At 42.3% G+C, this 24518-nt stretch overlaps 1 protein-coding gene across 2 annotated transcripts in view; it reads right to left on the bottom strand.

The window, feature by feature from the left end:
- Positions 1–12341, bottom strand: part of LOC130453595 (transforming growth factor beta activator LRRC32-like) — a 41982-nt gene extending 29641 nt beyond the window's left edge. Inside the window, exons 1-2 of one of the 2 annotated variants that reach the window (XM_056794947.1) lie at positions 12068–12341; positions 3143–3208 (exon numbers count right to left, since the gene is read on the bottom strand). The gene's annotated coding sequence lies outside the window, so the exon portion shown is untranslated. The remainder of the gene's footprint in view (positions 1–3142; positions 3209–12067) is intronic. The other variant, XM_056794946.1, reaches the window with a different exon arrangement.
- Positions 12342–24518: the final 12177 nt, after the last annotated feature.

Genomic DNA, 24518 nt, shown 5'->3' with positions numbered 1-24518 from the left:
TGCTGGGATCGGAAATGCCTAGACAACAGCCCTGCTGGGTTTTTACCCGGATGAGATAATAGGGGAAAAGACTTGTACAAGAATATTCATAGCTGCACTCTTTGTGTTGGCCAAAAATTGGAAAATGAGGGGATGCCCTTCCATTGGGGAATGGCTGAACAAACTGTGGTATATGTTGGTGATGGAATACTATTGTGCTAAAAGGAATAATAAAGTGGAGGAATTCCATGGAGACTGGAACAACCTCCAGGAAGTGATGCAGAGCGAACGGAGCAGAACCAGGACAACATTGTACACAGAGACTGATACACTGTGGTTCAACCGAACGTAATGGACTTCTCTACCAGCAGCAATGCAATGATCCAGAACTATTCTGAGGGATCTATGAGGAAGAACACTATCCACATTCAGAGGGAAAACTGTGGGAGCAGAAACACTGAAGAAAAACAACTGCCTGGTCACATGAGTTGATGAGGAAATGATTGGGGATGTAGACTCTAAACAATCACCCTTGTGCAAATATCAATAATACGAAAATAGGTCTTGATCAATGACACATGTTAAACCCAGAGGAATTGTGCATTGGCTATGGGAGGGGAAAAGAGAGGGGAGGAAAAGAACATGATTCATATAACCATGAAAAAATATTCTAAATTAATTAATTAAATAAAATTTTCCAAAACTTAAAAAAAGAGAGAGAGAGAGAGAAAGAAATGCCTGGACCATTGGCACAGATGCAAACCAAATGTGGACCAGTGTCTAGAAGGCCAGGTAGATGATGTAGGTAGAGAATCACATGTGGATAGAGATTTGGTGCAAATAACAAACTCTAGGCATATGGACCAAACAAGAAAAGGAATGATGGAGATTCAGTAGAACTTTGGGTCCAACTCCCTTATTTGACTAATGAGGAAACAGGTTCAGAAGGGAAGATGCTTGCCCAAAGTCAAATGCATGGGGTAGGGGCAGAGCCCAGGACTAAGCCCAGGGATCTCCCCTGAGGGGTTTAGTTTCTGTCAGTGAAGTTGTATTCAAATGTCTTCCAACAACCACATTCTTTCTTCTGCTTGCTATTGCCTTGTCCTTTCGGGACCCTGATCCAACTTGGGGGGAGCCTAGTAGAAATAGCTGTCTTTACAAAATATTTTTTTAACTTTACCTTCTTTTTTAGTATGACTTCTAAGCTACAAGGGCTAGGGCAATGGGGGTTAAATGATTTGCACAGGGTCACATAGGTAGGAAATGTCTGAGGCCAGATTTAAACCCAGGATTTCCTTACTCTAAGCCGGGTACACTATCCATTAGGCCACCTAGCTGTCCCTTACAAAGTGCTTTAAGATTTTGTTGTTATTGTTCAGTCATTTGAGTCATGTCTTCATGATCCTATTAGAGGTTTCCTTGGCAAAGATACTGAAATGGTTTGCTATTTGCTTCTTCAGTTCATTTTATAGATGAGGAAACTGAGGCAAACAGAAGGAACAGACTTGCCCAAGGTCACATAGTTAGTAAGTATCTGAGGCCCAATTTGAAATCAGGACAATGAATCTTCCTGACTCCAAGTCCACTGTGCCAAAGTGGCATAGCCTCTGGCTCCCAAAGTTGTTATGGGGATCAAAGGAGACAAGATTTGTAAAATACTTTGTACACCTTAAAGTGCTACCTAAATGCTGGCTGTTATTACATACATTATCTCACATGTTACTCACCACAACTCTGTGAGTTGGGCATTCTCTAATTCAGTTCTATTCAATAAACATCTCTTTGACACCAGTTATGTACCTAGTGCTAAGTGCTGGAAGACTACAGACATTATTTCCATTTTACAGAAGAGGAAAGTAGAGGAGTAAAGTCAACTTGAACTTCGGTCTTCCAGAGACAAGTGTTAATTGATTGAAGAATGAAGAAGGATACTTAAGAACAAGTCATCTGACTGTCTGGGCTTCAGTTTGCCTAGCAATAGAAGAGACAGATTCAGATTAGACCAAATCTCTGGTCACATCTAGTCTCTCCCAGTTCTGACACTGTGTTTTCAAGTCCCTTCCAGGTTGAACATGTTATATCCTAAGGTCTCTTCCAACTCAGATATTGTTAATTATGTTCTATATGTGTTCTTTGTCCTTTTCTAGCTCTGACATCCTCCTTTGTGTTTTAAGGTCCTTTTCAGCTCTAATTGGGTTTTGAGTTTTCTAGCTCTGACAATCAATGTTCTAAGGTCCCTTTTAGTTTGGCAGTCTGTTCTCTGTTTTAACTTTCAGTGTTCTATGGTCCCTCCCAGTTCTGACAGTCTGGGTTCTAAGGTTTTTCCTACCTCTAAAGGTCTAAATTCTGTACTCTAATATGTCTTGTGGTCCCTCCTAGCTCTGACAGGCTAGGTTCTAAGGTTTTTCCTACCTCTGAAGGTCTAAATTCTGTACTCTGATATGTCTTGTGGTCCCTCCCAGCTCTGACAGTCTGGGTTCTAAGGTTTTTCTAGCTCTGAAGGTCTAAATTCTGTACTCTGATATGTCTTGTGGTCCCTCCCAGCTCTGACAGTCTGGGTTCTAAGGTTTTTCCTACCTCTAAAGGTCTAAATTCTGTACTCTGATATGTCTTGTGGTCCCTCCCAGCTCTGACAGTCTGGGTTCTAAGGTTTTTCCTACCTCTAAAGGTCTAAATTCTGTACTCTGATATGTCTTGTGGTCCCTCCCAGCTCTGACAGTCTGGGTTCTAAGGTTTTTCCTACCTCTGAAGGTCTAAATTCTGTACTCTGATATGTCTTGTGGTCCCTCCCAGCTCTGACAGTCTGGGTTCTAAGGTTTTTCTAGCTCTGCAGGTCTGTGTTTTGTGCTCTAACAGTCTGTCTTATGGTCATTCCCAGCTCTGAAAGTCTGGTTCTTAGATTTCTTCTATTTCTGAAAGTCTATGCATTGTGTTCTAACCTTATGATCCCTGGCAGTCTGGGTTCCAAGGTTTCTTCTAGCTCTGAGAGAGAGGGTTTCAAGGTTCCTTCATTATGCAAAAAGCATGCTTGTGTCCACATACACAATCTCTTATTGTGTGTGCAGGGGCAGAGAGCTGAGGCAGAAGCAGGAGAGACAGGACCACAGCAGCAGCATGGAAGCTTTCCCACTTAACTTTGGGTGGCACCATCCCAATCACTCACCCCTTTTGTCTCCAGACTTCACATGACTCTGCAGGAAAATTCCACCCTCTTTCCTTATTTCTTCCACTGAAGGAAACCACAACAAGGACAATGCTTATAATTTCTTAGGTTTACATAATAGGATTTTGACCTTTGTGATGGGCTTTCCTGTATCATCTGAGCTTCACTACAATTTTAGGAAGTGGCTAGTGAAGAAGTTATTAGTACTATTTAATAAATGAGGATACCAAGGCTAAGGAAATGATGTGCCTAACGTGTGCCTCAGGAGTGTCTCAGAGGTATAGATATCTGCCTTTCTCAGCCTGGCCTTCACACCTTCTTTCCCAACCCCCTTCCAACTCCCAACTATTGAGAACCCAAAAGAATCTATTGGGCAAAGTAAACATCCATCAATTTCTGTTATTTTAGATCTACTGGAAAAAAAAATTTTCCCATCTCTCAGTATAGAAAAGAAGGAGCATCATGGAAGCCCCAACATAATGGTATCATTTCTTTATCTCTTCCCCTTTAAGTCTGGCTGACTGATTTTAGTTAGCTCCCATCTTAGTCTAGGTATGTTTTCCTGATGGATGGAGGCTTTTCCTTATTGATAATCCACTGCAAGGACTATTGCTAGAAAGGAGTTTCCCACCTGGGAAATTCCACAGTGAGTGAACTCCTGCACCTACCACTCCCAATCCTCAAGTTTGGTACAATCTATTTCTGGTATTATGAAGCTTAACCTTGCTAAAATTCTGAATAAGTTTCCTTTTGTCCAACTGCAGAGGTCTCATTCAAACCTCTAGGGCCATAACCACCTCATATCCTAGTCATTTACTAGTGGCCTGACCAGACCACTCCTCCTTACTGCTGGAAGCTGGAGATGGGGTCTAGTGGAAAAGACACTTGTGCAATGACACTTTGCAGCCAGATGGGAAGGACTTCATCAACTTGTAGAAGACTCTGGACATGGACTAAGTATCCTGGGGTCCTTGTTCCTCCTTACTTTGTCCATTAAACTGCCTCAGCGCATGTCCCTGAGCCAACTATAGAATTCACCTTGCTATTTTTCTTCCTGCATTCTCCTCTGAGAATTCTCTTGGTACCTTGCCTTAAATGCGAGCCCTTTTAAGGCTGACAAATGCTTCAACCTGAAAACTAGGAGAGTCAGAAGTGTGAGAGAACTCATTTCACACCCAACTAGAGTAGAAAAGTTTCAAATCAGTTTTATGTTTTATTTTGTTATAAAGTCTAATATAGTTCAATATCAGTTCATTTGAAGATTTACAATAATTTGTCCAGAATTCTTTTAAAAGTTTGTGGGTAAATCATCAGGTATTCACTATCTATGTAGAATTTCAGAATATAATGATTTTTTTTCAATATGATATTAGAAGGTTACACTTTAGATTTTAGGAAAGAATACTGAATCTTAGTAATTTAAAAATTTACACAGTTGTAGCAATGTGAGGAAAATTTATATTTAATCTTAAATGTGACTAAGAAGACCATGCCATTTGGAATTAAATCTTATGAGAATGTAATTGGAAGAAATGCTATGGAAACAAATGATCTATAATTCCAGCAGCCCTATGGGGTTACATGTGTGAACTGCAGGTGGATTTCTGTCTTAAGGAAAAGCTGAGAGAGTGATTTTGGCCTGATTTAGGACTCTCTATGCTCGATTCCCTTAGCATGACATTTCCTCTTTTTTTTTTTTAACCATCTTTGGGGTGGAGGAAAGAGATAATTTGGCTCAATTTTTAAAAATAAGGTTAAATTCTTTTTGCATGTGCTTGAGGAAAGAATAAAACAAAATATTATTTGAAAGCTATAAAAAGACAATAGTGGTTTATGTGAGTGAAATAGCCAATCTATTTGAGCATGGTGTTATAGGTAACTAAATTAATATAATCCCTACTCCATTCAGACATCCTAGCAGAGCTCTTTTTAAAAATAAAGTTAAAATAAGAGCAAAATCAGCTGTGTAATTTAAAAAGGATGTTGTTATTAGAACCTTAGTATCTCATTCTTCTCAGAGGGAAATGAGAAATGAGAATTTTGAATTTAATTTTGAATTTGTTTTGAATAATTTTATATAAGTACTCTTATGGTTATCTTATACAATCAAACTTGGGCAAGCATTCTAAGATAGTTTTGTTTTATAAAAGGATATGAATTTGAATCTTTAGTATATTCTGATATTTTCTTTTTTGTTGTTTCTTTCCATAAATAGTGCTTTGAGTCATTACCAAGTTTACAAACCTTGATAAAGCTGTGCTATGTTTGTTTATTTTTTTAGCTTTTGTATTTCTACAGCTTGTTATTTGTCTATTCTTTAACTGTTGCTTGAACTATGCCATTACTATGGTATTCTTAGGCAAACTATAATTTCGTATTAAGTATGATTTATATATGTATAATTGCTACAAGTGGATTTTAATGAAAAAATGTAATAAGATGTTGTTAAAAGATAGTTAATAAAGTTAACTTTCACTGTTATTCTAAGCATCAATGTCAAATGATTTGAAAGGCCATCAGAATATTTCAATCAGTCCAAAATTCTGCATACCTGTTGGGGCTGACATCATGAATTCATCTTATATGGCCTTGAGCAAAACCCAGAATCATCATTCTTTTGAAAATATGGTTTTGCATTCCTCAGAGATTTTCTTTTCTAGCAAGGAAGCCATTCTGAAAACTTACCTATGGCCGAGATTTCCAGAGAAAAATTCAGGGAGACCCAGTCACTGAAGTCTACCTCAGATCCCTAAGACATGGTGGCCTATGGGAAATGTAGTGCCCTTCCTTTAGTAAGACTTGCTTGCCAAGGGCAGGGCCCCCTTGTGCCTGTTTTTCAATTTGGAGTCACCCTTTATAAAGCCAATTTACTGAATGGGACTGACCCCTTGGGCTATTTTTCTATGCTCCAGCCTAGGTTTGCTTCCCACCTTTGGTGAACCCACTGCCTCTCCTAGCCCTCCTGGACACCCCCATTTGTTCCTTGCTTTTTATGGTAAACTAAGGCAGCACATTTGACTCTACAGTGCCTCCTTATGACCTAAGGCAGAATCACCTCAACCATCAAAGGTCAATGATAACTTCCACAAGGATCTCCAAATTGACTCTCTTCTAGGGTGTTCAAACAAAGAACTCAAAAGACAAAGTGGTTTGGCCTCTTTCCCTTTAAAGAAGATAATCAAACCTTAAGTACTTTCCCAATCCCCCTAGCCTCTGGCTATTTAATCTAGGCACCACCCTCCCCCAACCCTGATTTCTGGTTTCTGTATCTTTCCCAAATTTGTGTGAATTCAAATAAACTGACTTTTTCCTCCTTCCCCTTTCCAAAATACTTTTAAGGGAAGCAGTTAGGTGATGCGGGGGATTGAGATACAGGAGGTGCTGGATTCAAATTTGACCTCAGATACTTCCTTGCTGTGTGACCCTGGGCAAGTCTCTCAACCTTCCTTGCCTAGACCTTACTACTTTTCTGTCTTGGAACCAATACACAGTACTGATTCTAAGAGAAAAAGTAAGGAATTAAAAAAAAAAAAAACCCCAATCTAAGTATTCCTCTCTGTCCTTCAGGGTAAATCCTGGTGCTGAGGTTCTTTGTAGTTCTCCAGATTAGATTACCAACTCTGCAGCTTTGTGGGGGTTTCTGCATTTATAATATCCTTACCCCAATTAAAGAGGGCTCTAAGGAGATAGTGGACATAAAGAGTTAAAAAAAAAAATCTTAACAATTTTTGACCAAACAGGAAGGAAAAAAAGTGGAGGCATAAAGCTGATTTCCAGCCTAGCTCTGGCAACCCTGGAGCTAAAGAGCCCCATCAGACACACAGGAGACTGACTCACCAGGTCTGCACCCACCCACCTGACAGGGGCCAACCCCTACTGCCTGGGGCTGAAGAGCTTTGTGGTGGGGATGGAGGAGGAAGAAGAGGGAAGCTAAAGGTGGGACAGGAGGGATTGTTTTTCAAGGTTCTCCCTGGGATGTAGGATTGAGTTGGAAAATGCCTTTAAGGATCACCTTTAGCAAGATAACAGGGCTAACCAGTAGCCAGGAACAGGATTTGAACCCATGTCTCCTGACTACAAATTCCACTCTCTACACTGACACTCCCATTTTCCTCTGCTTGAATTCAGGTCTTCCTTACTCTAGGTACAGCCATCTACTTTGCCAACTCGCCCGTTTTCTAACTAAACTGAGAATCTACATCAAGAGTAGATCTATGATCTCACAACTGACTGTCACCATGCATAATATATACAAGATCCTAGGCCAGAGTTATTATTTATTGACTATTTAAAACATTTAATTTCATAAAACAAAGTAGAGTTTTTCCTCTTAAGGCTCTCTCCACCAACAATGGGTCTCACAACCCCAAGGCAAAATCAGCCAAGAGTTCTTGAGAAGAGAAGCAACAAAGGAAACTTTCTTCTCAAAACTAGAATCTCAGCATGCCAAACTTTCTCTCTTGGAAACTTAGAATGTCAGAATTCTAGACCGTAAAAGTCATGAAAATCAAGAATCCTCCAATTGCACAACAAGAAGGAAAGGTTCAGGTCACACTTAGTCTAAACATCCATCTGGGGTCTACAGTTTCCCCCAACAAGTGATTGATCATTCAGCCCCTAGTGGAACATTATTACCATCAGTGACCTGGAGTGAATTCTACTTTTCAACTATTCTTCCTTTTATTGAACTGATGTCTTCCCTAAAACGGTTCGATGTTCCCATTTCCCCCCTCCTATGGAAAGTGGAGAGAGCAGAGACAAGCTTTGTCCCCTTACTTTTTTTGTTTTGTTTTGTTGTTTGGGTTGTGGGGTCAGGGAAGGTGGAGCTGGCCCTGCTGACTACTAGCCATCTGGGATAGCAGATGATTGGCAACCAAAAGAATAAAAAGTTTTCCATTTTATAGTGCTTTAAATTTTGAAAGATGCTTTCCTCACCACATTACTGAGGTTGGCAGCCACAAGTTTCTCCCCACTACAGTCCATTTCTCAACTCTGCTGTTAAATGTGGTCTTTCTAGGGGCAGTTGAGTGACTCAATGGATAGAGCCAAGCTTCAAAATGAGAGTCCTAGGTTCAAATCTGCCCTCAAATAATCCCTAGATATGGGACCCTGGGCAAGTTACTTAACCCCAACTTCCTGACGGTTACCATTCTTCTGCCTTGGAACGGATGGCTAGTATCATTCTAAGACAGAAGGTAAGGGTTTAGAGGGAAAAGGGGTGTCTGATTATGTCACCCTCACTCTCACCTCCACCCCACTCAACAAGCTCCAGTGGCTCCTCAACACCTCCAGGATATATAATTTTATATATAATAAAATCTTCATGACCTCCTCTCCAAATACATACACCTTCCCAGTCCTCTTGTACGCCCCATCCCCTGACATGCACTCTGTGATACAGTGACACTGGCTCCTTGCTGGTCCTTGAATAAGACAGCCCATCTCCCCACTCCGGAGATTTTTGCTGGCTGTCCCCATGCCTAGAACATCTCCTGCCTCCTCATTTCTGCCACTTGCCTTTCCCAACTAAAGTTCTCATGTCTACAGCAACCCTTTCCTGACTGCCACCCCCCCAACTTAATTCTAGTGCCTTCCCCCTGCTGATTAGTTCCAGTTCATTCTATACATATCTTATTTTTATATGGCCATTTACATATTGTCTCCTCTGTAAACTCCTTGAGAGCAAGGATGTTCTTTTAGCTTTCTTTGTATCTCCAATACTTAGCAAAGTATGGGGCACAGAGTAGCTGCTTAATAAATGTTTATTGACCAACGAAGTAGGGACTTAGTAAGTGTTTATTAATTCTCAAGTATTACATTCTCCATTTTACAGATGAGGAGACTGAGGCTTGAAGGAGTTGAAATGATTCTTGATGGCCCCATAGTAGACAACAAAACTACTCCCTCCCATGTCTTCTGATTTCCACGTCCTGTGCTCTATCTATGGTACCACACTGATTAGAGAGTCGCCCAGAAATGAAGGGTATTTTGTGTGTAATAGAGATCACCTGTGACACATTGCATGGCGATGTACTGGGAAAGCTCCAGTCCTCGGAAACAGGAGATCTGGATGTGGAGCTTACTAGCTGCTTTTTAAAGCAATTAAAAATTTTTTTTATTTAAAAAATCTCCCCCCCTCCCCCAGGGGAGAGCAGTTGAGTTTCCCGTATTTGGGGAAATCACTGGGATCAGCCCATCCGGAGCTGTGGGACCTTGAGGAAGTCACTTTCCCTTTTTAAACCTGTTTCCTCTTCTATACAATAGAGATCACAGCACTTGTACTGCAGACCTCATTGGGGCTACAGTGAGAAAAGTATTTTCCTTCTTATTTAAATAAAAGGGGGGAAATCCTTTACTTTCCACCTTATAATCAATACTGTATATTAATTAGTATCAAGGCAGAAGAGTGGTAAGGGCTGGGCAATGGGAGTTAAGTGACTTGCCCTGGGTCACACAGCTAGGAAGTAGCTGAGGTCACATTTGAACCTCCCATCTCCAGGTCTGGCTCTCAATCCATGAGTTACCTAGTTGCACCCAGCAAACACTTTCTTTAAAGCCTTTTTTGGTATTATTGTTACCCCTGGGTCTAAGAGCCCTGGGGTATGAGTGTGTGGCATTGCTCCACTGTGTAACCTTCAGTAAATCTCTGTCCCTTTCCTGGGTCTCCTCACCCATAAATCCCAGAATGCCACTAAAGGCATAACGGCTAGACTAGGTACAATCATTAGCTCTTTTTAATCCCTTTTAACCCCAAAGCATTATAATCTACTGTAATTCTTTTGTAAGTGGGGATGATTGATGGAGACCCTCCCTAACACAGGAGAAGACTTCTCTAACTTTCTCACTGTCCCTCCTCAAAAAAAGGAGAAAAGGGGCTCATTTTCTTTAACATTACTAAGTACTATACTGCTAGGCTATATGGCAAGTCCATTGTGAGAAGGGAATGTGAGGGTGAAGGAAATGGAGGGAGGGAAGGAAGGGGAGGAATGAAACCATTGCTGCCCTCCTGGAGTTTACAGTTCAGTGGGATGTTAGCAAGAGACAGGCATGATTACAACGGGAGACAGAACTGTTGGGGAAAGCTTCCAAGAGGGGGGTAGGTTGAGCTCCAAGACAAATTAACCAGCTTTTATAGAACACTCCCGCTATGCGGAGAACTGAGGATGCGCAAAGAAAGGCAAAATAGATCCTGCCTTCAATGAGCTTCTACTCTAATATGAAAGACAACATTTAAATAACTAGGTATATACAGGAGATAATGCCTGGTAGACCAAAGACACTCTCAGAGGGGAAGGCGTTTACAGTTGGGAGAGATATAGGCAGCTGGAGAGCAAGAAGAGCTAAAGATATTGAGAGGGAAGGGATCCAGGGCACTCAGGTCAGGTTGGAGGTATTGGGGTAGGGGGTCACAGATGAGGCTGGAGGAGAGACAGGGTAGAAAGAGAGGGCTCAGAAACCGTCTTTGGGGGACCAGATAAAAAGAAATAAAGTTCTTTTTTTTTTTTTTTAATTTCTCCAAGGAGCATTTATTCTACTAAAGCATCAATTATTCATTCTACATATGGACATATTGCATTTACTTCCCTTTAAACTAAGAATTCTTTCTTGTTTTTGTGTCTTGGACCCCCTTGGCAGGCTGGTAAAGCCAATAGACTCTTTTTGCTCACTAATTCAGGAAATAATACAGTTCAGTTAGAGCTTAGTGAAAATAAAGATGAAATCTTCTCCCTTCCAAGTTCTTAGATCACCACTTATCTGAAGAAGGATCCATGGACTCCAGGTGAAGAGACCCTAAAATTCCCTTATAAGTGGCTCATTTTACAATGTGGGTTTCTGGGGAGAACAACCACTTCCTTACATACAGATTTTAAAGTTATTTTTTATTCAAGGAAATAAAGTTCTTTCCGATGTTCAATACAGGGTAAAAGGGGCTGGACCACTTTCCCATCTACCATTGTGTGTGTGTGTGTGGGGGGAGATTGCCTTAGGGAGGGCTTTGAGAGGTGTTGTCTGCATGGGCAAATCACTTGCCCTCTCTGGGCCTCGGGTTCCCCATCAGTAAACAGAAGGGGCTGGACCAAATGGCTTTAAGTTTCCTCCAATTCTAACCTTGGACATTTTAAGGTCGTGTGTAGCTCTGGGAGTTCCCCTTTCTTCCCACAGTCGCCAGGCATCACAGCCCTTGTTTCTAACCCACCTCCATTCACCTGCTCCAGGATCACGTGCCTCAGTCCCCTAGATCAGGTTCTGGGCAATGAAAGTTGGGTACCTCACCCTCACCAAGCCCAAGGAAGATGGAATTCTGTTTGGCCCTTCGCACCCCTCCCCAACTTTCCCCCAATGAACTGAACTGGAGAGAGGGGTGGATTCTGAAGTCTTGAAGATTTCGCCGGTAAAGTATCAAGGAAGGACAGTGAAGACAAAGTTGGGAGGTTTGGGGAGAAAGTACTGCCCACCAGTCCAGGACTCTCGGCTCCTCTCCCTGATCTGGGAAGTAGGAATAGGGATCATTCCTCCTATGTTTTACAGTTTTCAAAGTACTTTCCCCTCCCCCAGCCCCAGCCCCCCAGAAGCCCAGCTGCAGAAGTGGTCCAGGTACCTTTATTAGACAGAGGAGAAAACTGAGGTTGCTAAAAGGAAAGTGACTGATCCAAGATCACTCGGAGAGCTGGTGTTGAACAGGACCTTCTGAATCCAATGGCAATTGATCTTTCTAGACCCCTCCCCACTCACCCGGCCGCTCAGGCAAAATGCAAGGTTTTCGAGTCCAAGTTGTGGACTTCAGAAACCCGATTGACTCTCCGCACAGTTCATGATTAACCGAGCCTGAGAAGGGCAGGAGGTGGGGATATGTGTGCGGGGAGGGGCGGCGGGGGAGAGGGAGCGGAGGGAGAAGGTCCCAGGGAGCCCTAGTTGCGCACTTACCTTACTCAGCAGGGGCGCCGCTTGTCTCCCCGAAGCCCAGCGCTCATCTTGCCCCGACGTTATTAGGGCTCCCGGACTTCTGTTTTCCCTCAAGCCCTCCCTTCCCCACTTCGGGGAACTCTCCCAGCATCCCTCCCTCTGCAGACCCGGGCTCTAGAGGGACCACACGGGCGACATGGAAACTGGGACCCTGGAGGAGAGCAGCCAGTAATCCCGACTTGGGACAACTTCTGCTTTAAATTACGTCCCTAGTATCTCAGCCACATCCCCCTGCCTCCCTTTTCCCCTCCCCCGCCCCGAGAGCACGCTGGGTCCTAGAGGGGGAGGCGTTCGGGGAAATGCGCGTGACTCGATTTCTCTGGGGGGCAGCCAGAACCTGAATCAGCTTCCTCTGGTGGAGTGTGAGTTAGTGCCGGGCCCCAGGCCTGGGGGGCGGGCAGCAGCGAGATCTTAATGGGAGGGATGTTCAGCGGAGGAAGCCCGCTTTGGAGTAAGAAGAGTTGGATCTGAGAGCTAGCTGACTCTGCTTCTATCTGGCAAGGGAAACCCGGGTACAGTAAGCAAGGCACTACCTCTCCTGGCCTCGGTTTCCTCCTCTACACTGTACACTGTATGAAGGGTCTGGATGATCTTGGAGGTTTCTTCCAGAGCCGACACCCTCCGATTCTGTGCCTCTCATTGGGCATTCAACCCTTCGAAAGTCACTTCCAGAGATCTCCTCGCGGGTCCTTCCCCGAGATTCCAGCTCCCGACTCTGCATTTTCACTGGCCTGGGATGCCCCTAATTTCCTCAACGCAATCTCACCTGCCTTTGGTGGCATTCCTTCATGGCCATGCCTTTCTAATTTAGCCAGGAGAGGCCATACATTCCGGGATTCCTAGATCAGGTCGATCGATGATGAGAGACCTAAACCTATTCAGAGGCAGAGATACATAGAGAGCTTGTTTGTATATGGCTAAAAATTGTTTGTTTTTCTCTCAGTAGATTGTAAGGTCCCTGAAGGGCAGTACTGTTGTCTGCCTCCCCCCCACCCCCCTCCAAATACGTAAAAATGTCTGGCTGGCATTTAATAAATGTTTGCTGGCTGACTGACTTCCCCGTTCTATGCCTCAGTTTCTTCATCTGCAAAACGTGAAGGTTGGCTCAGATGACCTGGGAGGGTCCGATCCAGCTCAGATATTCGTTCCTGTGGCAGAAAGAGAGGAATCCCTAACTCACTTTCCTAAGTGCAAGAAGAATTTGGAGAGGGTCCACTGGGGAAGGCACAGAGGATGAGGAGAAACCCCCGAGGGCAGCTTCAAATGTACTGTTTCCCATGAGTTTGGGGCTTTGTAGAACGCCCTGGCACGCTTTTCCCTCCTCAATCCTTTGAGGATTGCGTATTTCTGAGATGGAAACGTTAGAACTGAAAGGGGGTTCAGGGATCCTTTGGGTTCCAGTGTAGCTCATTTTCAATTTGGGGAAAGTAAATGAAGCCCAGAGTGAGGAAGCAATTATCCCAAGTTTAATAAGCCAGGATTGATAGTAAATCGAGTGCCCTTCCCATTACAGACCTGGACATTGGGAAAGAGAATATAAAGCAGCAGGCAATCTACCCTAAAGCCAAATGAGGAAGAAGACCAGGAGGCTGGAGAGCTCAGAGCAGGCAGAGATCAGTGTAGGCTGGTTGTAGTCAGGGAAAGTTTCCTGGAAGAGGCCACCAAGGACAGGCTCAGAGGAATTAGAGTTGGCAGGGACTCTAAGGTAACATTGAGTCCAACCTTTTATTTTATTAACAAAGAAATTGAAGTCCCCCCCCCCCCCAACTTGTAAATGACTTGCCCAGGGGCGCACAGAATATAAATAGCAGTCTAGATTTGAATCTAGGGCCTCTGATTCTATACCCAGTTCTCTCCCCACTATATCACCCATCCTCTTAATCATAGAACTTCAAAGCCGTAAGGGACTTGAGAAGTCATCTGAGTTCTCCTTTTGTACAATGCAGGGATCCTCTCTCTGACAACTCTGACAAATATCCAATCTCTTCTTGGATACTTCCTGGGAACAATGAGCTATTACAGTGGAAAATGAGCTAGATTTAAGGTCATATAATCTGACCCCAAATCTTAACTCTGATACTGTGTGAACATGTGCAAATTGCTTATTTCCCAGGATTGTTGCAAGGAAAGGACTTTATAAGTTTTAAAGTTTTTATGCATGAGTATATCTATTATGATATGCAGAGTATTACCTTCTGAGGCAGCCCATTTCATCATACTTCAGCTCTAATGGATAAGTTTTTTCTTTTGAATTAAAATGGGCTCCTGGTAACTTCTTGATAATTTTTTAGAGCCAATAGTTATATGTGTTGACTGACATTTGTACCGGTAGATATCCTTTAGGGACCTGCTAATTAATTACATTTAAATTATTAAGTGAATAAACTCTGCTAATTAATTAATTTTAAAATAATTTAATTAATTAGAAGTGGATCTGCAGAGATCTGGAAGAAGCCAATACCTTCTAAGTCTTTAATATCCTATAACAATGATGGTGAACCTTTTAGAGATAGAGTGCTGGGCTCCACCCCCAGACCAAGTGCCATGCCCCTCCCTGCCACTGAGTGCCAGCCATGCCTCACCCCTACCTTACCCCACACAGGGGAAGGAGAAAGCACTTCCATTGGGATGCTAAGTAGAGGGGCTCAGGATATGGAAAAAAAATGTCAGGCAAAGTAGAGAGGGAGAAAGGACCATCTCTGCTTGAGTCCCTCTGCCTTACCAGTAATGAACTCTGGGGGGCACTCTGTATGCCATATTTGGCACCCATGCCATAGGTTCGCCATCACTGTCCTATAATGTCCTCCAGGGATTCCATCCCCTAACAAGCATTCCCTGGATCCAGGCAGTGCTCCCATTTCAGAGCTGAGTTTATCAATTCTAGTCTCCCCACCTGAGTAGAAACAAACCATATCTTAAGAAGTAATATACTCCTTTGTCTTTGCACAGGACCACACTTGAACCTACCAATCTGGTATATGCCTTACTGTAATTATTCTATAATCTTGGATTTTGGTGATAGGAGTGCCCTTCCCAATAGTATCCCCTCCTGACCTTTCTTATCCCATATGCTTTTTCCACGTCTTCTTGGAAATGGGAAGGAGCAGTTCAAGGCATGGGCTGAAGGTCTACCCAAAAGTCTTTATCTAGATCTCTTGGTCATGTAATGAATACCAATAGGGCATGGAAACAATATTTTTAAAAGCCCTTGATTCTATCCAGGGATATTGAACTCAGATCATCCCCCCTTACCCTCTACCTTAGTAAAAAATATTTTATTGGTTGCTGTGGTAAGATAATTCATGCCCTAGTTACCAGCTATTTAGGGATAAGCCTCCCAAGTCCTCAGCTTTGCTGCTTCTCAGACAACAGACCCCAATGGTCATTGCTCAGCCCCTGCCTGGAGCTTTCCAGATAGATAGGACTTGTAAGAGCCTCCATTCTATTGGCACAGCCTTCAAGAGACCAAGATCATCTTTATTTTGCAATAAATCCTTGATGGAGGACTTTATCAGAGGATCCCAGCCCAATTGGGAATCAGAATTGCCTATAGACAAAAGTCAAAAACTTTTTGTAACTCTATCTTATTAAATCACATAGATTCTGAGTTGGAAGGGACCTTAGAGAGCATTTTCCCGAGTTATGCCTGAATAGCAATCCCTGCTACAACCTACAACTTTGGGTTCCAGACCTGCAGAGATACAGACAGCCCAACTTTTATGGAACTCAATAATTAAAAGGTTGATCTCTTGATCAACAGGCAGCTGATCCAGTCAGTTCTGCTGCTTGATATCTCTAATAGTTGGGAGGTTTTTCTTGATACCAAGTTTAAATTGGCCTCTTTGCAGTTTTTACCTATAGCTCTCACTTCCTTCTACTCTCTGGATGAAAGTGAACAAGCCTATGCCCCACTCTGCATCATATCCCTTCAAGAGCTTGAAGAGAGCTATCCTATCCCCTGTAAATTTTCTTTTTTCTAGGCTAAATATTCCCAGTTATTTCAAGACTCTTCAGAATTTCAATATAATCTAAATTTATTTTTTATTCATTTCCACCCATTTCATCTACTTTAATTCTCCTTCAGAAATATTCTCACAATAACCCTGGAAAGTGGGTGCTATTATTAGCAACCCACTTCACAGGTGAAGAAACTGAGGCAAATATAAGTTAAGTGATTTGTACAAGGTCATATAGCAAATATCTGAGGCTGAATTTTAACTCAATCCTCCTGACTCAAATCCAGGTCTCTGTCTATATACCCACTGTTTCACTGTGTGAAAATAGACTGTTCTCCCTTATTTGTTTGAAACCTTGAGGTATCTTTGACTCTTTTAAAACCTTTCGCAGTCAGTCAGTTAACCAAGAATTGTCATAGTATTATCAATGCTTCTATTTTAAAAATGTCTTGTTATCTTACTCTTAGGAGTCATAGATCAAGAGTAGGAAAGGTTCTCAGAAACCATGTAGTTCAACTCTCTTATAGTACAGATGAGGAGGCTGAGGTACAAGAAGTTTAAGTAACTTGCCCAAGATTACAGATATACTTAGTATCTCTCAAAGGGGAGATTTGAATCCAGGTCCTCACTGATCTTCTCTTGGCTCACAATAACCTTTTCTCCAAGCCTCCTGTTACCATTTTTATACGGTTTCTCATTGGGGGTGCCATGGTACACAGGGCACTGGATTGGAGTCAGAAAAAACTGTATTCAAATCCAGCCTCAGACACTTACCAGCTGTATGACCCTGAGGAAGTCATTTAACCTCTGTGCTTCAGTTTCTTCCTCTATAAAAGGAGAAATGCTAATGATAGCACCTATTTTCCAGGATCGTTGTGAGGATAAAATGAGATAATATTTATAATGAGTTTTGCAAAACTTAAAGTGTACATAAATACTAATTACTACTACTGCTAGCTAGTACTACTACCACTTGTGTTGTTGCTGCTACTTCTACTAGTAGTATTATCACTTGTTCCTGGACTATTGTAAGAGTCTCTGAACAGGTCTTCCTCCTCTATCCTCTCTCCCTGCCCATCCATCTATTGAATAATGTTAGAAAAATTATTCCTCATGTACAGCTTAGGGCACTCATCTGCTCAAAAGTCTCCAGTGACTCCCCAAGCCCATGAGAAGATCAGTTTCCTCTGATGTCCAAGACCCTCAACAATCTGCTGGCGCTCTACCTTTTCAGCCTTATTTCTTACTATTTCTCTCCGTGGGACACCTTTAGTGCTTTTGTTGTTGTCATTAAGCCATTTCCTACTCTTTATGATCCCATTTGGGATTTTCTTAGCAGATACTGGAATGGCCCGCCATTTCCTTCTCCAGATCATTTTACAGATGAGGAAGTTGAGGCAAACAGGATTAAATGGCTTGCCCAGGGTTACCCAACTATTTTCTGAAACCAGATTTGAACTCAAGAAGGTGAATCCAGACTCCAGGACTGGTGATCTATCCATTGTACCACCTTGATGCCCGTTTGATTTTTTTTTTTTTGGCACTCTGTACTTTGTTTTACATTTCCCTGTTATATATGTTTATCAGGCATTCTTACCCTTCAGAGTTTTCTGGCTTAGATCTTACTCAGTCAATAAACTTTTATTAAGTACCTGCTATACTGTGTGCCCTCAGGCACTGTACTAAATACTATGGAAAGAATGGAAGTCAGAGGAACTGGATCCTAATTCCAACTCCACTACTTGTTAACTGTATGGCTATGGGCAAGTCACTTCACTGCCCTGTGCCTCAGTTTCCCCATTTTAATATGAGAATCATAAACACAGTTCCCCCCAAATTATTAAGGTTTTCTTTCTCTTGAAATTGCCATGTATTAACTCTTTCTTGTTTGGGGCCCCACATATTGGGGCCCCAAAGTAGAATATAAATTTATTAAAGTCATAAGAACTATTCAGTTTTGTCTTTCTGTCTTTAGTTACTAACATGATGCCCTTGTGCAGAGAAGGTAATTTTAAAAAGCAGCTGGGTGGATAAAGAGCGCTGGACAGAGCCAGAAGACCCAAGTTCAAATCCAACCTAAGAAATTTACCAACTGTGTGGTCCTACCTGAGCAAGTTACTTAACCTTTCTCTGGCTCAGATTCCTCATCTGAAAAAATAAGGGTAATGTTAAGCACCTGCCTCCTGGGGTGCTTGTGAGGATAAAAGGAATGAATAATGAATGAATGAATAAGTGGATAAATACATAAATGAATAGATAAATGAAAAAAGTAAACAAATAAAAAACCAAAAATTAAAACAAACAAAACAATAAAAATTTTGCAAATGTATTATGTAAACACCAGCTATCATTATCAATAATAATATTTAAAAGTCTGTTCAAATGTATTGAAGTGACCAAAGTTGTGTGAATTCCATCATTCACAGGCAGCTCTAAGGAAAATGCTTTATAATTGGTAAGGTCCTAGGGTTGTTTGTTATTCTTTTAGGAAACTCTCTTTGACCAGCCAAACCTGCCATCTCCCTTCCTTTTGCACTAAGGTCAGTGGCACATAATTTTCTGCTTAACCTTTCTCCAATCATTTCCTGTCAGGGGCTCATGTGTCCCCTGCCAGCCTATGATTTGGGTCTTCCTGCCCCAGATTTAGAGTTGGAAGGGACCTTAGAGGTCACTGAGAAGACCTTCTCACTTTACAGTTCAGTGTTTTGTGCACTGCCCTGTGAGTCTTTTACTGTCTCCCCAACAATGCTGAATAAAGGGGTGACAACATCCTAGAGAGAAAGCATGGGGAAGTAAGAAGTGTACTCTCTGATTTTAAAATCAGAACTGCATCTGCTACTTCTTATTGGTGTGACCTTGCATAAGTCACCTATCCTCCAGCTCTGCAAAAGGAAGGAGTTTGGCTACAAGGTTCTCTAAGTGAAGTCCCTTGTGCTCTCTCATATTAATCATCCTAGGTGCTCAGATAATACTCATTGAATGAATGAGGGATTTTAAACTTATCTCTTCTTTAAAAAATATTTTCCAAATTACAGTACATGTTGAGCAATTTTTAACATTTGTATTTTTTAGTTTCCAGCAGTTCCCAATTCTCTCCCTCCCTCTTTTCTTCCTCTCTTCCTTCCCTGAGAAGTCAAACAATTTGATAGAGTAAACCTTTCTCTTGTTAGCCCTGTCACCAATTTGTTACAGGATCTTGGACAAGCCACTGTCCCAGTAGAAATAATTTATTTTCTTTTCTGTAAAATCAAGCTGGTCTATTGGACCTCTCAGGGTTCCTTCCAACTAGTTCATCAAGCCCAAGTTGAGCTTTCCAGGTTGACAAGGTTTTGTCTTTTTTTAAGCCACTTTCTCTGATTTCTCTCTGACTCCAAGACCCTAAGATATCAGAGGATGAAGGAACTCAGAACCAGAAAGGATCCATGACAAAATGTCAGAGCTCCCTCTACTTAAACCATAATAAATGTGTATTGAATAGAATGGAATTAAATAGAATTAAAGCTAGGGCAATAGAGTCCCTAAAAATATCATCAAGAGACAACTAGAAGATCCAGGCCTAGGGGTGGGAGGTCCTGGGTTTGAATCTGGTCTCAGATACTGCCCAGCTGTGTGACCCTGGGCGAGTCACTTGACCCCCATTGCCTGGCCCTGACCACTCTTCTGCCTTGGAACCAATACTTAGTATTGATTCTAAGATGGAAGGAAGAGTTGCGTTTTTTTAAAGTGTGAATTCTAGTCCCACTGTTCCCTGACGATGTTATTCCTAACCATCTCCTTCTGTTCAGGAAATGATTGTGAGCAGAAGCAGGGGCAGGAGGGCAGAGGACACAGAAAGAAGTCCGGAGAGAAGAAGGCAGCACGGAGACAGGACTTGAGTTCAAACCCTGCTCTCTGACTTAGTCGCTCTGTCACCTGGGTCAAGTAGTTTTATTTCACTGGCCTCAGTTTCCTCATCTGTCAAATGAAGGGATTAGACTAAAGGACCTATTTTAGATACCTTCTAGATCTGTGGTCCCACGGTTCTGCCAGCAACTCACCACGTAAGGCTCATCTGCCAAACAGGGTGTACAGGAAAGACCCTTTGTTTCCTCCCACTCAAAGTGAAGGAGCTGGACCAGACAGTGGATGCCTGAGGTTCCTCCTCGCTCTAGGTTTTCTGCCTGCTTCCCCCGCGTCCCTCCCAGGCTTGTCGCCAGGGTCTGGGAAGGAAAAGGCTGAGAAAGTGCTTCTGAAACGTGAGCTCCCATTCCTTCTCATCTCGAATTCTCTCAGCATGTCCAACCGGGGTAATCCCCTGCCCTTCTCTCCAGGGGCCCTGTCAGTCAAGCCCGGCTGGAATCCCCTTGCCCTGAGTTGGCATGCAAAGTTCTTCCCCGTGGTCCTTTCCTCACGGGCGAACAATGCTGTGGTTAGCCTGGGCGGCGGGGTTTCATCTCACTCATCACCCCCGAGGGCTCCCCTACAGAATGAAACCGAATGAGCAATCAGGCGTGCTCAGCCAGCCCCACTGTGCGGCTGTGGCAGCTCCAGAGATGGGTGGAAGGTCCATTCCCTCGGGAGGGTGAGAAAGCTGGGCGGTCATGGAAAGCCCAGTCCACTGGGAAGCAGAGGACTCTGTGACCTTGGGTAAGTCCCTTCTCTTCTTTGGGATTTCTCCCCTCTTAAATCTGACTCTTAAATTGAGAGGGTGGTGGCCTCAGGGATCTTTTTAGCATCTTTCCCAGCTCTAAACCCTACTGGAGTTGTTTTACTTTGCCCTCCACATTCACTTTCTATTCTAAGCTCCAAGGGAAAATGTATTACCCCTGGGGGAGTTCCTGGATCCTGAGGCCCAATAACCCTTGAGAGCGTGGCCTTGTTCGCCCCTTTTCCCTCTGTGGTGGGAACCTTTCAGGCAGGATAAGAAAATGGTGGTTAGGGTGCTGGTGGGAATAGCGGTTGGGAGAGCTGAGTTCAAGTCCTTCTATTTGGAATTCAAATCCTCCTACCTACTGCCTCTGTGCTCTCCGGTGGTAAATTGCTTGATCTCATAGGATTTTATAAGATTTAGAGCTAGAAAGGACCTTGATCAATCTCCTGAACTTGAAGTCATCAGAGAACTAGAAATATCTTTCAAAAATATTATCTCTGTACTTAGCAACTCTGACACAAGCAATGCTATTATAGGAAGAATCACAATGCACCTGAAATTCTTCACCTATAAAGTGGAGGTAACAGAGGGCAGCTAGGTGGCTCAATGGAGAGAGAACCAGGCCCAGAGATGGGAGAGTCTGGGTTCAAATCCTCAGATATTTTCTAGCTGTGTGACCCTGGACAAGTCACTTGATCCCCAGTGCCCTAGCCTTTAATGCCCTCCTGCCTTGGAACCAATATTTAGCATCAATTCTAAGACAGAAGGTGAGGGTTTTTAAAAATAGGGGTTGCACTGACTTCCTTCAAGGCTTAGCTGAAAATTTACCTTCTGCTGGAGGCTTTCCCCAGTTCACTCCATCTACTCGTGCTTTCTTTTTTGAGATTGCCTTCCATCTACTCTGTATATCTCATGATTAGAATGCAAGTCCTGTCTTTTTGTTTTCTTCCCTTTCTTTGTATTCCTGGTCTGGCACATAATGAATACCTGAGGAGTATTTATTGACTGATTTACTGATGAAGCCCCTTAGGGCACTTGTGAGGAATCCGGGAAGCAATGCATGTGAAGTGCTTTGGAAACCTTAAGGTGCCATGTCACTTTGAGCTACCATCATAGCCACCATCATATCTAGGTCCTATGACAGGGAGGCATGAGATGGAGCCAACTCAAGAGCTGATTGTTAAATTTTCAGCAGAAACATTTATGCCTTAGAAATTGACAAATGCTACAAATCAGGACTTGATTTATTGTTTTGTTGATTCTCTAAGTTTAAGAAAGTGATGAAGAAAGACTACAAAGATGGTTCTGATCCTGAATGAGAGAAAGAAATATCTCTATGCCCTGAAATACCATGATTTCAGGAGACACTAAATAATTTCACCTCATCTTCACAGTATTTGGAATTTTGAGAATAAAGACTTAGTCCCTATGGGAAGAAATAGGTTTCAGAAAGTGGTTCAAATTTAATGGTTTCTGAACTCATTAGGGGATCTCAATGATGGCTTAAGCCAGTGATGGTGAACCTTTTAGAAGGGTGGATGATGTCCTCAGGTGCCCATGGAGACAGGTAGTGGAGCAGCCTGGCCCTGCATCCCTTTGGCTTTCTAGTAAGGAACTCTGGTGAACTTTGTGCTGGGGTGATGGTGAGTGTGCCCACAGAGAGGGTTCTGAGTGCCCCTTCTGGCACACATGCCATAGGTTCACCACCATGGACCTAACCCTTTGGTGCTAAGAATTATTTAATAATTGTAAGCAGTAAAGAATTCCCAATTGTGTTACAAATAGATTTAGCTTTACTATTTTATATTTAAATATTTAATAATTATATGTATATACAACATAATTTTAGATGCAATTATATGGTAGATCATATACATTTTAATTTGGAACTTTTGGGGGCAAAAGTTGCCATTGTAGGGTTTCTTTTGTTTGTTTGTTTGTTTTTTAATTCTTAACTTCTGGCATAGAATTGATACTAAGTATCCAAAGATAAGGGCTGGGAAATTGGAGTTAAGTGATTTGTCCAAGGTCACACAGGTAGGAAATGTCTGAGGCTAGATTAGAACCTAGGACCTCTCATCTCCAGTCCTGGCTATATATCCACCCCTATCTAGGGGCTACCCAGCTGCCCCCTACCATTGTAGTTATTGTAATCATTTAATAAATTAATCTAAAATTATATATATATATATATATATATATATATATATATATAAAATTACCCTGGGAGTTTACAATAGCCTTTTTCATTGCTGAAAGGAGTTGGGGACAAAAATCATTGGAAACCACTGGCATATTGGAAAGGAATCTTAGGAGCAGAAGAGTTAAGAAATCTGAATTTCAGACCTGGATCTGACATTAATTTGGTATGTGACTGACTATGGACACGTGACTTCATCAAATCAACATATTTAAGGTGGAAAAGGAACTTTAACAATCTTTGCTTCCAGATCTTGTCTTTTATGGAGGAAGAAACTGAGTCCTGGAATGCAGAAATGATTATTTCAATAATGCCCAGGTTCAATGTAGCCAAATGGGGATTCAAACCCTGTACCTTCTGACTCCAAAGTCAACATATGATTCTAGGCTTTGATTTCTTTCAATAATATAATAGAGCTAGATCGCTTAAAGTCACTTTCAACTAGGTCATAAAGACCTGAATTTAAATTTTGCCTCAGATACAAGCTAAGTAACATTGGATAAGTCACAACCTCTGCCCACTTTCATTTCATCATCTGTAAAATGGGAATGATAATAATACTTACTTCCCAGGGTTGCTATAAGGATCAAATGAGGTCTTTGTAAGTACATTGCAAACTTTAGAGTATTATATAAATGGTAGCTACTAGAATTATTCCAACTCTAACATTTTAATTCTATGTTCTAAGATCCCTCCCATGTTTGATATCTTCTGTTCTAAATTTTTCTAGTTTGGACATTCTGTGTTCTAAGATTCTTTCTAGATCTGACATTCTATGCTCTAGGGTCCCTTGATAGTTTTGATATTCAATATCCTAATATCTCTTCAATTGCTTGACATTCTATGCTCTAAGGTCCTTTCCAGCTCTTGCATGTTCAAAGGTCCCTTCAAGTGCTAACTTCTTATGTTCTAGGCTTCTCTATGGCTCTAAGGTTCTCCATAAGTCTACTGTTCTGTTACTCCTAGGAACATTCCCTCCACTTGCTGATTCATAACCTCTCCTCACAGTAGGCAGAGAAAGGAGAGCTACCCAGCCTGCCTATGAGGGTTTATCCATGCCATGGGGTATAAGACTTTGGGAACAAAGCTCAAGGTGAGTATTATAGGGCTTGGCTCCTATCCATCCCTGGGAAAAACTCAGGAATTCCCAGGTTATCCCCAGGGGCTGAAGGACATTTCTCAGAACATCAGAGATATTAGATCCACCTCCAAATCTCCTGTACTCTTTAGAGTTGAGCTGAAACTTGAGGCATACAGAGACCCAAGGACCATGCAGAGAATCAGGCCGGGCTTAGAGTGGAATGAGTGTCCGCCTCTTTGCTCACCCAGATATGCACTTGCACAGTTGATTCTACCTTTGTTGAGGGAATGGCAGAGAGGCCATGGGAACCCAGAACAGATAATATCAACCGGAAAATAATATTAAAGTCCTGCATTATCTGGCTTTGGTATGTTGTGATTTTCTTTATTCTGTCTTGCCTCAGTGATCAAGCAAAATGAGTATGTGGCTACAGACAGTCCTTGTTTTTATAAGTGTAATATCACTGCAAACCATGCACCCCATGGTCCAGTTGTACTGGGCTACTTGTGCGTCACACATAATGCTTCATTTCCCAGCTCCATGCT

The sequence above is a fragment of the Monodelphis domestica genome, chromosome 4 (genome assembly GCF_027887165.1).
Source record: "Monodelphis domestica isolate mMonDom1 chromosome 4, mMonDom1.pri, whole genome shotgun sequence".
NCBI lineage: Eukaryota > Metazoa > Chordata > Mammalia > Didelphimorphia > Didelphidae > Monodelphis > Monodelphis domestica.
This window is presented reverse-complemented; position numbering and strand designations above follow the sequence as displayed.